At 36.0% G+C, this 17095-nt stretch overlaps 1 protein-coding gene across 2 annotated transcripts in view; it reads right to left on the bottom strand.

The window, feature by feature from the left end:
* The window catches only part of POU6F2 (POU class 6 homeobox 2), a gene marked incomplete at both ends in the record, with an annotated part of 471443 nt that overhangs the window by 351048 nt on the left and 103300 nt on the right, over nt 1-17095 (bottom strand). The gene's annotated exons all lie outside the window — the stretch shown is intronic.

The raw sequence follows: 17095 nt of genomic DNA, 5'->3' as shown, positions 1-17095 counted from the left end.
TATACTCCAATAAAGATGTTTAAAAAAAAAAAAGAATCAGTGGTACTTTAAATCAAAATTTAGTAGAAGACACTTAGGGCTGGTGGTGGGTGCTCTGACTGGGTCCCAGACTAGGCAGGAGGAATGGAAGGCAGCTGTAGAACGTTAGCCTGCACAGTTTCCCTCAAGATCTGCCAGCTTTGCTAATTCCGAGGGCAGATTTCAGTCTCTGTGATGAAGGGTCACCTGGCCCCACCCCTTCCTCGACCAGGAACACCTAATTCTTTACTCCCATCCTATAAAGTTGTAGCTGAACAACACTCTCTCACTCTGATCCTTTGCCCATGCTGTTTGCCCAAGGAATGGCTTCTCTGTTCTAACTTTGAGATATCAATTTTAGAAAAATGTCTTCTCTAAATGCAGCTCTGGAGATCATGAGCAGAACCAGCATAAGAGTTCTTCAGTTGCAGGTAACATGAACTTAGTCTTTTTTTTTAATTTTTATTGAAATACAGCTGACTTACAATGTTGTGTTAGTTTGAGGTGTACAGCAAAGTGATTCATTGATTCAGTTCAGCAAAGTGATTTTTATATATAGAGAGAAAGATTATTCATATATATTTAGAAAGAAAATATATGTATACATATTTTCTTTTTTAGATTCTTTTCCATTATAGGTTATTACAAGATATTGAGTATAGCTCCCTGTGCTATTCAGTAGGTCCTTGTTGTTATCTACTCCATATATAGTCATGTGTATAATTTAATCCTGAACTCCTAATTTCTCCCTTCCTCCCTTTCCTCTTTGGTAACCATAAATTTGTTTTCTATGTCTGTGAGTCTATTTCTGTTCAGATAATTTCATTTGTACCGTTTTTTTAGAGTCCACATATAAGTGATATCATTATGATATCTGTCTTTCTCTGTCTGACTTACTTCACTTAGTATGATAATCTCTAGGTCCTTACTTACGCAAAATAGAGAAAGGGAGAGAAAAGCCCTTGTCGTGGCTCGGGGGGTAGCTCACAGGGTCAAAGGAAAAAGCTATTGCTCTAGATCTCTGAAAAGATGATAACAAAGACTCTTCCAGGAATCAAGGTGTTCAAAACTAGGGACAGTCTCTGGGGTCACCACCATCTAGACGTGCTCTAGCTGTTTTTCAGTCCTGGGGTCACTCAGTTCAAGAATGATATTCCCAGGAGAGCGCACCTGTCTACTTTGGGGCACATACAATTCCTTTCTCCAGTTCATGAATGATATTCCCAGGAAAGCGCACCTGACTGTCTACTTTGGGGCACATACAATTCCTTTCTCCAGGAGAAGATGGAATATCTTGTTTGATAGTTCCACCAAGACTGTGTCCAATTGGAGAGGTGTAATTTGCCAAAGTAATATCCAAATATTGTCCACTCGATGTCCACCATCACACCTGAACCTTCAAACTAAGTCACATCCCCGTATTATTCATTCCTATAGCATACAATACTTCTCTTGCAGAGCATTTCTCACAATGGTAAATTACTAAATTTCCGGGTCATCGCTGTTTAATATCTGAGTTTCCTATCATCTGTAAACTCCATGAAAAAAAATTCAATTCTGTCTAATTCGTCACTGTTTTCTCAGCACCTAGTACAACACCTAGCACAAAGGTGCTCAATAAATATTTGTTGAATACATGAACACTTTTTACCTTTGTTTTGCTATTCATTTTTGTTAATACACACACACACACATTCTTACTTTAGTTGAACAGTAGACTCCTGTGGGTAGAGTCTATTTCCCCTTAATATTCAAGTAAGTATTTACCAAGAGTGAATGATGTCCAGAAACATCCAATTCAGAATCAGTTTGATTCAAAAAACATTTATCTGGCACTTAATATATGCAAGATCTATTACCTGTCCTCTGGGGGCTTACTACCCAACACAGGAGGCAGACAAATGCACGAGTCATTATAATACTAGGCGAACACTGGAAATGGATGCAAAAGGGGTTAAAAAATGAGAGAATAGTCAGAAAGCAAGGGAATGCAAGATTCATTGTAATGTGGGAAAGCAGGATGCTTGGCCCAAATATTTTTGACCACAAAAAAGGGTGGGCAGCAGACTGGGACACAATAAATGTTTTTGTATAAATTAACCCCTCAATGAGTTTATTATAAGCAACTTAGAGAACACATCAAGATAGTAAATGGTTATTTGCACCTGGCCTCTTTAACCTAAATGAAATGAAGTGATATTAGTTAACATGTGCTGCTATATAGAATCCATAGATTTTTCTCTAAAAGGCTCATATCTGATAGGAAAAAATGAATCTCTGAAGGATAAGAAGACCAAGAACCAAGATGTCCTTTCAAACGGTAGCATAAAAGCATAGCCATTTTCTTGGGTCAGATCACCTTAAAGAAAGCCCAATAGCAAGCAAGTCTATTTCAATATTTAAATAAGAAGGTAAACTACAAATTCCTAGGGGTGTGTAAGACTATTAAAGTCTTGAGGATTTTGAGGAATGAAAGATTTTTGAACCACCATGGAACATAAAAGCAGAGAAATCAGTATAAAAAAAACCAAAAAACAAGTCTTACATAGAAGAAGCAATTCTTCTCCTAAGCACTGACTTTTAGTTAGGACAGATTAAGAATGCAACTTTTTATTAAAGGATGAAAAGTTGAAAGATTCAGCTGTAGAGGGCAGTGCTTGATGAAAGAATCTTCTGGGCGGTGGCCAGAAGGGAATGGCCTGGGAGATGCACATAAGCGCTGGATGAGATGCTCAGTAAATAAATCTGTACCCAACTCCTGGCACGGCATGAAGAGGTGGGTTTTCTTCCCTCTGTACAATATAAACCCCTCAATAGAGCCAAATCTTGTATTAGTTTTGCCAACAGTATCCTTTCCATGCTGCCATTACCCAGTGGCACAGCCAAGTGGAAACAGATCTGTTTGTTTACCCAGTAAGAAATCCACAGAGGCCAAGGTAATAAAAGCTGGTACAGGCAAGGAGCAGAATATCCTATACACGCAGGGAAGAAAGTCAAAACTGTCGAATAGACACATTATATATGAAGGGGATGATCATTGTCGCTGGCTTCAAGGAGGGTTTACCTCTTCTACTTAATATGAACACAAACATGTACGTTAATTCAATCTGAAAGCATGATTTGATATTTTTCAATATCATGGTATATTTATCGACATCAATTGACACATGTTAACGACATGGTTTTAGAAGTGCCAATAATTTCTGAAAAATATGCATAAGGCATGAAAAAATATATAATTAAAAATATGTGGGATCACCATGGTAACAACAGCAACAAACACAGAGAGATGCTCCACTGGTGATCCTGACTACTTTGGCATCTATAAAAGGAAGTAGGTTTCAGTAATCTCAACCAAAATTCTCTAAATATCCTTAATAAAGGTAATAACACATTTCCCCACAAATATGACTTCAAATGTCAATTTAATCTACTCAAATATTCACAGCATGTTCAATTCTTAGAGGTATTACACTGAAAGATTTTTGAGATTGTAGACTTATTTTTGGTTTATTCCTTTTTAAAAAAAATATGAAGGGCTCATTCTTGAAGATTAGAAAATCCTAATTAAACATTGGCTATAAAAATCCCCAAAGGTATGAAGACACCATGGACTTCTACTTGCAGCCAAGTTCCAATACCTCACCAACACATAACTAACATATAACTAACACTTGGAGAGAAGTGCTTTACTTTTGAGGCAGAAAAGAGCTCCTCACGAGGGCAGAGAATACACACAGCCTAATTGAATCCACTTTATTTCTGGAGCAGAGATTATTCTCTCCACTTCCAGGTTGAGTTTTGGCTTTTATGGAGAAAGATTAGGTAAGCAGATCTGATCATTCAAAACCCCTGCCTCATCTGATCATTAATATCTGATCCACATCCTCTACAGGGTCACTTCTTAGTGTATCGGAAAGATACACTTGGTATCACATTTATTAAACACCCCCATGTGCAGGCACCTTACTTGCTTTCCTTTCTATAACCTTTAACACCCTACTGGATTGTTATTCTAACTCTCATGTTACAGAAGAGGAAATAGAGGCACAAGAGGTCATACCCCTGTGTGTAGGTCAAAAGCAGTGATTCAAACCCTGGTTACAATCCTTCTGCTGTATGCTTCTTCCCCTAGCTTCACGTGATTTCAATGGGACGTTTCTCCCTCTGAAATTTTGTGTAGTTCACCTTGATGAGGTCACAGAATCATCCTCTGAAAGATCTCTGAGCATTTAATTGGAGGCCAATGCTACATTCCTCATTTTGGCAACAATGTGGTCAAGGTGGAAAGCAGTAAGTGCTTGGTCTGAGAGCTAGCAAATTCCATCAGAGAGACAGCTGTCCACCTCGGAGGAACACCACCCAAAGGCAGCCCGCAACTAAGGTATCTGACTGAACCACAAGTTAGAGACACATTGGCTGTCGCCCACAGACATATGGTTTCATATCACTTCCCACGGCCAAAATTATTTTAAAAATCTCTATGATTTGAAAGACTTGCACACTCCAATGTTTCAAATTTAGAAAAGAGTAAGATACATAACTGTCCCTCCACCCTTGCTCACCACTTTGCCCAAAGGCTCTCCAAGACAAAGATCATGAAGTATTGCCCCCTCTAGAACCTGCTTGTCATCTATTTATAAGTCTGAATCCTGTCCTGAATGGACTTGGGAGTAAGCAGTGACTAATATTCCTGAAGAAGGAAGGGGTGTTGTCATCAGGAGGAAAGATGCACAGAATTTTTCTTTGGCCAAGAGAACCCTGAATGCTGATGCTTCCTTAGGAAGAAGCATGGCTAATTCCAAATACCTCAGAATTTTGGTTGTTGGTTTTCCGATATCTGTTGCTAAAAATTAATCAAATTCTTTCTAAAAACGGCAAGTTCATTTTCAACTCTTAATAAAGTGAAGTATGGCTGGTATTTGTTAGGTGTTGGTTACGTTCCAGGCACTCAATAGGGCTCTACACGTGAGGCTCTACACCTCATTTCAACCTCGACTTTTCTGTGAAGTAAGTACCATCAGTAACTCACTTGGAGGCAGGGAAGCTGAGGCTTAAACATGTATCTTGCCCAGCCAGCTGACAGGTAGCAGAGCCAGGCTCAAATCCAACCAGCCTACTCCAGAGCTTGCCCCACTACATTTTATTGTATGATAAACAAACAAGAATCTTGGAAGGAGAATAAAGGCAGGAGAGAAAAAGATAAATCCACTTCATGTTCCCTTTGCACATGACTAAGAGACAATTGCTAAAGAACTGCATTTGTGTTTTACATCATGAGCACCAAACTAATGAAAACCTTATGAATGTCATCTGCCGTAAATCACTTCATAATCCTCTCTTCCTCCTCACTTTTTGGAGATCATAGTTTTTCTAAATGTTTAGGCTATGACCAACAAACAACTTCTGAAATGCATGACACTGAAGATTAAGATTTCCTGAAGAGTCCCAGGACATGAGGAAGTAAAGAGAATGTCACTGTATAGTGTTGGTTGTGGGCTATTTGAGGGTGGGGCAACCCTGTCTTCTTCATTTTTCCAACCTCAGCATCCCGTGGAGTGGTGAGCTCGACTAGGTGATTGATCCTGTCTGATGTGTTCTCCACTGAGTCCTCAGAGGACAGCTCCTGCCACAAAACAGATACTCACAAATATTTGTTGAGTGGATAAATTCACTCAGTTGAATGTAAAATGCATAAACTGTATAATATAGAAAAGACCTATGTAAGAAATAGGACAAATTATGCATTTCATTTCTATTACACCGTGCCGTAATTACACGGTATATAGGTACACCTCCTTTGTTTTGATATGTGAAAGTAGCACAAAAGTAAGAAAGTCGGTTTCAAAACACTTACTGAAAAGAAGAGAAATATAAGAAATGGAGACACATAGAGTTGATGAATATTCCTAGGAAAAGTATTTCAAAGATTCAATATAGAAATGATCCCAGGATATCATGGTTTTATTTTCATCAGTTGTTATATTTTGAGAGGAAAAGCTGGTTCTTCTAATTCCTATAGACCTGCTCCTGTCCCACTCACCAGCAAAAAATAAAACTAGAATGTTTCTTTGTATGGCTTTGTGACTGTCAGAGAGCTAAGGAGGAAATGTGATGAATTTTGACAGGGAATAATAATAATAACTTTTAAACTCTTTTATTTATTCTTTAGTACCCTCTCTGAAAAAGGGCACATATAGTAAGAACGGCATAAAATGACAACTATAATGGCATTGTATTTCAAAGAGTACAAAATGTTAAAAATTTGATAACCGTTGTAAACTAACCTCATAATTACATTTATATTGAAAATGTCATCACCTTTTACCTATATATTAAATATATGAAATCAATTTTTAAAGTATTTAAAAACTGATTTCATATATATACTTCTTTCCTCTGATAGGTACAATTGTGCTATTTTGCTTTTACATTGCATGAAGTATTTCATTATATAAGCTAATTTCAAATATTGTTAAACTAAAAGCATTAAATGATTTTTACGTTCACTTGTTAAATGTTCAAATATGGTCACATTAAAGGAAACAATTTTAGCTTTCAGCCATCTATTTGAAATTTGTAAGTCATCTTTCTTTTCCAGGCTGCAAAAGTGTATTACCAAATAAACTGACAAAACATCTCAACAACTAACAGAAACGTGCAATTTTAATGCCTTCTAATCGCACAAATCAATATGAGGTTTTTGTGCTTGTGCATGACCTTCTTCAAATTATCCCCCCATTTTGGCTGAATCAGAACGAGTGTGGGCTATTTGATAAAAAACCCTAAGTGTGTGAAATAAGAGCTCTCATCTCTTCTGCCAGACTCCTCTTGACAGAAAGATGATAGAAGCATCACATCGCTGAGAGAGTAAATGCAAACTGACAAGAGATGAGCCTTTAGATGTTGAATATAATCTTGAATTGTGCTTGAAGTGTCTTATTATCTTGTCTTTTGATGTCTGAAGGGGTGGCTCATTGTTAGAAAAAGGAAAACCCTCACGTATCTTTGCCATCTTTAAAAATTGTTTGGCCTTTAACAACTGCTCTCCCAATGAATGTCCATTTCTCCTGACAATAAATATGGCAGGTCGTCGGCAAGTGACAAACAATTTACTTTACATGCCACACTTTTATGGGTTTTGAGAGCTCCTGTGGAAGTGTATTTTAAAAAGCCCAGAGAAATTAGCGGTATTACCAATGTTAAGTAGATTGGTGTCTGTGGGCATATACTGATGTGAAGTTACTCATCATGGTTATTTCCTGCTGCTTCTGGTTTTATATCTCACGGGTCCTAGATTCAAAATTCAAGTTCCTCATTTATCATGGACTAAAAATAGCCAGAGAAAATTTTAAAAAGCAACCACGAAGTCTGATAGATTCCAGAATGCACTCATGCCAATTTCCAGGGCTCATGGCACTACTCAGAACAGTATACAAACAAAAATCCTTTTTCTAAGTAGGATATGCAGATCAACATTGAGCTTGCTGAATTTTGCCTTTTATCTCAGATCCTTCAGCACTTTTTAATTTCTGCCATCCTTTTGGGTACCCTTCACCCTTCATATCTACCATTTGCCTTGTGGGTTTAGTTTTAACTTAAAAGTTTAATGATGTTCCCAGTCAATAGGATTCCTTAGCAGCTAAATCACACTCATGCTAGCTTTCTGTCACCGAGCCAGATTTTGTGAAAGCTTTCAAGATCTTTTCTCAGACCTCTGTCACTCTAAGAATCCATAAGAATTCTCAGAAGGACCATAAACTGTTACAGGGTTCAGATTATTGCATCATTATAAAAACATATTGATACACTACAGATGCCAAGATGGGTAGCTACCATCCTAGGCTAGTACAACCATCTCAATGCCATCAGCAATCTCCAATCTGACCAGCTCTTTCTTTTTTTTTTTTTTTTTTTTAAGCAGGCAGCTGTAGACATTAATCCCTTTTAAAGCGATGCTTAGTTTTAACACTTTTCCGGTTGCCTGCAGATTCCTATTGGATTGTTACGGAATTAGTATGAGCGTGGAATATAATGGGAGAAGTAAAGATCCCAAACTAAAGCAAAGAAATAGACCAGTATACCTGAAAATTTGAACAATTCCTTAGGTATCTCTTAAGAATAAAACTTGCCTTAATTTTAGAAGTCAGAATAAGATGAGCCAATCTACACCCAAAACAATGATGTACGTTTCTTCCCAAAAGTGTGTGAAAGTTTTCCCACATAATCAAGATGATCCGTATTCTGAACATTTACCCATACGTACATAACAGTGCATTATATAAATATAATTAAATGGAGCCATTAAAATGTTAGCTTTATTTCATATTCCTTTCCTGCTTCTCATTTTGAAAACTGGATATTTCCTTTTGAACATGTTTCTATTTCGCTAAAAGAAATTAGATATACTAAAGAAAAAAATTGCAGGTTTGTAAACGGGCATTGCACCCCATAGACCACTTCTGCGTCTATACATTTTTTAATACAGGAAAATGTGTTTTTCTATTCGATTTTTTATTTTCTCCTACCTTCAGTTGGTTTTGGCAAAAATTCACTCTGCAATAATGATTTTTCATGCTTTTTAATAAGTAGCTTCAAATGTTTGCATTTTTAAATCAAATTAATCCTTTAGCTCCTCTTCTACCTTAACAGTGATGTGCAATAACCCCAAACCATTAATTTATCTAAATAAATCCTGCCATATTGATAGTAAAAGACAAATCACCACATATATGGCCATCAAGAACTGCAAAAGGAGATTAATTACACCACACTATTTTAACAGCAAATGTTTCAAAAATGATTTTTTAAAGTCATATCAACCATCCATCCTATCTTGATATGTGTGTATGTAAATGTATATTTAAGCACATGGAATTCTTACAGGAATGTGTAACCAAAATTATGCTTACTAACTCTTGCACCAATGCCTTTTACTTAAAAAAAGAAAAAGAAATGTTTATATTGTAATGTATGCATATCCCACAAGTAGACAAATATTTAAGTTCCCAAAATTTAGCATCTTCTTTAGCATGGGCAAGTTTTGTATGTTTTTAAAATGTATATCTATTCCATATAAATCAAACTGTGCAGAAAACTCCAAATCTCTTTACTGAATTAAACTGCACAATTTCTGAGAAATCCTGTTGTCTCCTCTGCTCAGTGAATAGCAGCTTCAAAGAAGACACTGGAACTTGGATTAAGCCCAACTATGCCTGAAGCAATACTATAATATAACTAGTTGTCCTTTATTGGCAAGCTATTAATTTTATTAAGTTTATCTGGAAACTATTTTTTAAAATATACATAGGTACAGGAGAAGTATATTTAAGTGATGTATGGATAGAGTGAACTAAAAGCTTATTATTATAAATTAGACTTCTTTAATTTTATGATAGAGAAAATACATTCATACAACAAATTTAGCAAGACAATTTGAAGTGTCACATGAACACAGGAGAAAACATGAACACACAGTAGACACACATGTTTTACATGGGTAGTGCTACATTTATTCACTGTGCATTCACAGTGCCTAAGAAAGAAAATACAGGAAAACAAAAATAAAGTATGGAAGTGATAAGAAAATGGAAAATGTGCATTGTTATTTTAAAACACTGTATTAATACTAATCTTTAAATACGGGTTTCTTGGCTTTCACAAACTTTTATCACAACTGGGTTCTTTTTCCTCATTAATAAATAGGATGAAATGAAAATAACACAAGATATTTGGAAAGTACACCAATCTGGAAAATACGATTATTTCACAGCAAAAGAAGAAATGCTCAGAAAACTACAAATACCAAACAATGTCTAGCAGGACAAACACATTCATTAAATTGTTGAATTGTTTCATGTCAGGTATCATTGGTACATGATAAGTGTCCTAAAAATATCTTAATATTCTACCTCATTCTCAGGCTAAATTAACAGGTCTTATTCTAATTATTCACCATCTTAAGGAATGCAGGTTTCATTACAGAATCCCATTTTCAAATGGTCTTCAGCAGGACAAACCTCTTAAGAATTTAGTATATGTAATGTATTTAGTTATGTAATGATGTTACTTAGTTTCTCTAATTGTAATCTGATCTTTTTTCTCATATTTTCAAATAGGTTTGATGGCAGTGCAGTCCTCTAATAAAAGGGACTCAGCCTGTATTACTTATGTTGTTCCAGGTAGCTAAGTTTTTAATAAAAATAAAAACCAGTATGTTCTTGCCACTCTAGGACCTTAAAAGCTCTTTGACTAAAAACGTTGGAGCATGGATTTTCTTTTAAATCCTCAGATGAAATACAGACATTCATCTAACATCTAGGATTTTTTTAAAGTATCAGTTAACAATTAAAAAGGGATGTTAGCAGCTAGTTAGCAGCTATGTGCCTTGACTAGGTAGTTTTTCAAAATGATTTCTAAACACTTACCCAAAAAGCTAACTTCCATTTCTCTGAGAATGACAAGCTTTCTTCAACCAAAAGTGGTTCAGTGTTATTTTTTCCTGACCTCTGTGTTCACATTAAAGACAGTCCATGTTTCATAGCTCACAATATTGCCACAACATAGAGTGAGATGTCACCAAACTAGTGTGCCCTTGTTTCATATTTGTATGAAATCTGACTATTTTTCAGGTGGACTATCTTTTTTTTATATCAGTTATTTTTTTTAATTGAAGTATAGTTAATTTACAATGTTGTGTTAGTTTCAAGTGTATAGCAAAGTGATTCAGGTACATATATATGTACATACATATATTATTTTTCAGATTCTTTTCCATTATGGGTTATTACAAGATATTGAGCATAGATCCCTGTGCTCTACAGTAGGTCCTTGTTGTTTATCTACTTTATATGTAGTCGTGTGCATATGTTAGTCCCAAGCTCCTAATTTATCTCCCCCCCACCTCCCGCTATCCCCTTTGGTGATCATAAATTTGTTTTCTATGTCTGTGAGTCTATTTCTCTTTTGTAGATAAGTTCACTTGTATCATTTTTTCAGATACATTTTCTTCTGACTTTGAGAAGCAGAAGGTGGGAGTTTCCATTTAAAATATTGAGTCAGGTCAACAGGCTTAATAAACACACCTCATCAGAAGCCCCCATATTGCCAAAGCCCAAATACTCCTTTATGAATGAATTTTAATATAAACATTACGTGAAGCTATTCCCAAAGAAAAGCCCGGTGTTGACAGATTTAGAACCTCATTCAGACTCACAGCATAAGGTATATGTGCAACTGTAAAATACCATCTCGAAACAAAGTATGCTCACTTATTTCCTTTTCAAAGAAAAGATACTGTAAATTTAAAAGGGAAAACATTTAAAAAGTAAGACTGAAATGGCTTTAATAAAAGGAAAGCTGAACAAAAACACCAGTGAAGTATAGAACCTAGGAAGACAACAAGTGAGAAAATTCCAGAGCCACGTTGGCTGTTAAAGAGAAAACCCATCCACCCATCTGCTGGAGAATGGCAACTGTTACTATGAGCTTTCTCCAGCTACCTCTGCCTTTGGATATTTTTTAAAAATTTATTAACCTGACAGCAGGAAACTTTACACAGATTGCCCCCTGACAGGGTGCCTGTTTGGTATAAACACTTTGCTATCTTTTTCTTTAGCATAAGAAAATCAAGAAGCGTGTGAAGTGGAGCCAGGTGCATATTTGGGCAAGCGTGCCGGCTCCTCTGACCGCCCCCATTCCCAGGGAAGGCCCGGATCATCTGGAGCAGCCCCGTGGCAGAACTGCATCCTCGACCCCTCCTCCTTCACAGCTACTTTCTTTTTAATGTGTGAATGTCTGATGTATTATTAATCCCCAAACATAAACCAGCAAGGTCGCCAATCAAAGAAAATACCTGCTCTCTCACAAATTATCTGTTTACTGTCTAATAACCAGCAAAGTCCACTGCCAACAGTCACTTAACATCCCATTTTTGAAGTGGGGGAAAATATTTATTTGGTCAATTCTTGAAAAAGAATAACACTCACTCTATCATTAAATCAGGTAATTGGGAAAGAAAGCAATCTACTTAAGGGCTGAGCCTTGGGAGCTTGAATCCGAAATGCACCTCTATTTATTAATGATGACATAAACTGAGCTGGACGAACTACAAAAACACTATGATGCCACGTAACCTTTAAGTTAAAACATCCCAGACGATAAAAAGACTACAATGGGATCATTTTAAGGGTACAAAGTAATGTCATTTCTAATACTTTGTCTTCTTTCAGATTTCCTATAGGACCATTTAACAACAAGGACAACAAAATATAAGCATCCTAGCAATCAAAATGAAAGAAAAAGTGTAAATCTGTTATCAGCATTTTGATTCACTAATGTGTTACCAGGTAGTAGCATCCTCAGACACTGCAATATAGAACTTTCTTCTCTATACAGAGGTCTGACCTGAGTACCCCAGGCATGGCAAAGAGATGGAAAAAGAAGGCAGTGAGAAAGTCCCCACTGAATCTTACGTCATGGATTGTGCACGTCCCTCCATCAAAGTGCCCCGTAGAAATGAACACAGCTCAATGTAACGAACATGGTGAGAAGTTTGAACGTCACTGCCATTTGATAAGAATTTATTTTTATTTCCAAGATTACACATTAATGCTATTTAAAGTGGATTTATTTATCAATGCAGTATCTCAATGTTTTCCGCGAGTGGGGGACACTAAACTAAATTTGTCTAAACACACACACTGGATTTTTTAAAGAAATACCTTGGTGCAGTAGATTTTCTTAAATGTTAAGAAATGTCTCTAAATGTGCATTTCCGCCTCAGTAGTCAGAGAACAGCACCACAAGGGCTTGTTTGAAGCACCATAAGGGCTTGTATGAAACCATAATTGATTTTTGACAAATACCTTATCATGCATCTCATTTACTTACACAAATACAGGTTTCTACTGGTTTCTTTCTTTTTTTTTTTTTTTAAATAACTGGTTTAGCCTCAAATTACTCGGATTCGTTAGTTGATTTAAAAAGATGCTGTTTTAATGTTTCTCTAACAAAACACACTCTCTTCAGTGAAAAAAACAGTATGCATTTTCAATGGCTATAATATTGAAACTTTAAAAGATCCAGAAACATGGTTCATATTTTCAGTAAATCTATTTCTCTAGGGAATTTTCCTCATCAACTCCCAGCTAAAACCCTCTTGGGCTTAAGCCCCATTACTGATTACTTGGCCCCAGCATATTTTATCAGAATATTATAAATATCAAGGCATTGAAAGATGTTTAAATAAAGTAATAGAGTGAGTGATGCTATAATGAAGGTCTCTACTTATGCACAGGCAAGAGGCAGGTTCACCACTAAGTGCAGTCCTTATAACGCCCAACCAACGACCTCCACGCTGACCTGCAGAGACCACTGCCTCAAGGGGTGACAGACAATTTAGTCCTTTATTCTTTTGTCATTGGAAACGACTCCACTGCCATAAATTCTTATCAAGTCAAACTGGATGGCAATTTAAAAAAAAAAATCTTCTAATGCATGTTTCTATGAGAAGGATAACAGAAAGGGAAGGAAAAGAAAAACCCTACAGACACTGCATTTTCTAGCTAAGAATCACTGACCCAACTTTCAACCCTTTTGCAATAGTTCACAGATAAATGATGTTGAAAATACCCACCCTTACAGGTATCATTGCATGCAATTTCTTTTAACCTAGAGAAACACAATATCATAAGAGAAAACCAACAACCAATTTTTATTTCAGGCACAAGGTTTATAAATGGTTTTTTTGTTTGTTTGTTTATGTCTCAGCTCAAGGCTTTAGAGCTGTGTGCCCAGTTCCCGTGCAGTGTGGTACCACTAAGAAACTAACCCAGCCACCCAAGGTAGTTGGGACTTGAAGAAAAGCAATCATGAGGTTCAACTTGAAACAATAAAAATATTCCCAGGAGGAGGACTGTTAATAAATCATCTTTGGAATTTCAAATATATATGAGAGAAAATATTTAGGGCATGTTTTATATGATCTCACTTCTTCTGCTGAGACTTCATGGGAAAACTTTACTACAGATATTTTTTCTAGGGATATATATATTATTTTTATCCTTTCTGGGGCCATTTTCCTCACCAAGCTGTTGATGCTACCATTTGAATTTTAGCATCCAACTTGACTGAATGTGGAACACTGAATTCTTGATGGGCGTAACTAAAACTGAAGCACCACATTGACACGAGTGCTATAAATGTCACTGGAGAAACACAGCAACCTCATCCCTTTGAGACTGTTTGCCAAAGACCAGTTTTGAGAGTGGATATGGACATCACTCATCACATATTAAATGACCAGCCCTGCATGGTATCACTCATCTGATCACGCAGCTGAAACACAGGGAGACACAGAACCAGATTCTCTGATAATACCTCCTGATGTGCAAGTCTACTCTCCTCCATACTGATTCCTACAGCTCAGAGCTTTGCATAATACAGTCAGGAACTGAAAAAGGCAGTTATTCCACAGGCTTTACAAGAATAAATAATGTACCACTTGATGATATCACAGAGAACGAGCTAACCACACATTTCTCAATGAAATGAGGATCCATCCCTCCTAAGTGTACTTTAGTTTCCATGGCTGTTCAAGTTAAGCAAAACATTACCTCTGATGTAATTACTTTATAAAACACAAGGGCCCTTTTCTGAACTTTCTCTTTAGGCTGGCATATGGCTTCTGGTTTCTCCTTCTGTTATTCTGAGCTGCTCAGAACACTGAAACATTCTGCACAGTGTGTCTCCCTTTGGATGCTGTTAAGTGCAGAGGTGCAATTTAAGGAGAAGCATAAAAAGGCCCAATGGTTCCTTTTTATTTGTTTATAAACAAATGGAATTTCCTTTGTTTATCCATAGAGGGCATCCGTATTAGCCTTCCTCCTGTAGTTCTGGGCTGAAGGTGCCATACTGTGAGAGAAACAGACTTGTCCTCTGGACTGCTAATTTCAACAAGCCACAAAAGGGGGACTACACTCCAGAGAAATCCATTTATACTGAAATTTCGGGTACAATAAAAAATGGAACTCTTCTTGTCTCCTCTCGTTGGTAAATGTCTCTCCACAAAAGTAAACAGACCAAGATATACAAAAAAAATTTTGTCTTAATCTGCTCCTTTCACTCCAGAAGCTCAGTTTTCAAAAATACAATGAATATGCTGTAAGAGTGATGGTTTGAGAGAGTATGTTAGAAAAGCACTGTTTAGAGATAAACCTGGACGCTCTCAGTTATTCATGAAGAATATAATTCTTCATTACCAAGTGAAGAGTATAATCACAACTATATACGGAAACAAAAAACTTGAACATACGTCAAGTAAAATAATGGTTCATTAAATTACTACCCATTAAGTGTTGCCAAAGTTGCTAGTAAACTAGTTGCTTTCTAGTAAAATTCTGAGAATTATACTAGAAAGTTTTAGCCAGTTACATAGACTAGAGTTCCTAATGCTACATCCCAATAATATTAAAAGGTGAGAGCATAACAGAACCAGTAGCTAAGGAAACCTGAGAGACCAATGAGAGAATAAATGGTAAGATTACTGTAAAATGAAATGGACATGATAAATATTCAGTTAATTCTCCATCGATGAGAATTTCACAATAAAATCACAGCTTACTTTGTAAAAAAAAAAAAAAAAAAAAAAAAAAAAGCATCCTTCTGGGCTGCTTTCTATTCTGTCTTTCTCATATTGTCTCCAATTTTTTTCTTAAGTTTTCAAAACTGTTCATCTACCGATTTCTTTTAACCTAATAGGAAACTGGAAAATATTCACATTGTGTCTAAAAAGCACTCTAGAGACCAAATAAAAGTGAATAAACAAGAAATAGTAGATATAAGATGTAGATTTTGCTGGATTCTCTCTCACAAACTCAGAAGGTGAGTATTCCAAAGTAAAGATGAGTACCTTCTAAAACCTGCTAAGATCTCTAAACGACACTATGATTCCTTAGGTTACCACGTAAAGATTCCACTTAAGATATATTTTCATAGAACTTTTAATTCAAATTTCTTTGAGCACCCCCAACCTTGGATTTTTTTAAGCTTATTTCTCTACACATGCCAATCAGTAAGAGGTGACAAAACAAATCTATGACAATTTTCAACACTGGAAAATCTAAACAAATGTTGAGAAGCCAAATTAATTACCCTTCCATTGGCTTACTTGAAAAACAACAACAACAACAAGTTGAGGTTTTAAGTCAAAGTCTACAAAAAGCATTTACTTTTAAAAAATGCATGCAAAGTTTAGGAATACATGATCCATTATCTTCAGTTATGTTGAATTCACAATTGATTACTTTTTAAAAGTCAGAGTGCTTAGTATTAGTATATTCAACATCAAAGAGGCTGGAGCATGGCATTTGCCTTCCTGTAATTTACAGTTTTATCTGCCTTCTCTCACTAACCCCTTGAAATGAAATGAGTGTTTTAAGACATAACTCTTCTTACACAGATAAAAACTTAGACTACAACAAAATATTTCTTTAGAGTAAAAATGCTAAAACCTTCATGCCTAGGTATGGAAAATTTATGTCAGAAGTGGAATTGCCACTTTTGCTGGAAAGGGTCATATGAAAAAATTTCTTGAAACTGGCATCTCCTATACTCTTAACTACAAAACAGTATTTTACCAACAGAAGATTTGATACAGAAAGTTTCTCTGCAATACTCCTCTAATGTTTGACTGAGTGAGTATTTAAAATCAGAGGAAAGCTCCTGTGTTGAAGCTGGCCTAGAGTTGCCAAACTAAGCTGCATTTTTCTATAGTTTTTTTTTTAAGCTCATCTTTTTAACTGAATTAATGACTTTCTTAATAAAGGAGTCTATGCCATGATGTTGTGTTTCTTTACAGTTCAGGCACTTGACAGTTTTTAACCTGTTCTCTGCCTGATCAATACATATATATCTCTCAGGTATATATATCAGGTTAGTATATACATGTATGAACAGGTTAGTATGCGTTATATATGTATACAGATAATATATATTTAGTGTCAGAAGTATATAAACACTTGGAAATAATTAAAAGCAAGTGTTTCAGGAACAACTGTTCTGAAAACCTAATGTCACT

The sequence above is a fragment of the Hyperoodon ampullatus genome, assembly GCF_949752795.1.
Source record: "Hyperoodon ampullatus genome assembly, chromosome: 9".
Lineage (NCBI taxonomy): Eukaryota > Metazoa > Chordata > Mammalia > Artiodactyla > Ziphiidae > Hyperoodon > Hyperoodon ampullatus.
This window is presented reverse-complemented; position numbering and strand designations above follow the sequence as displayed.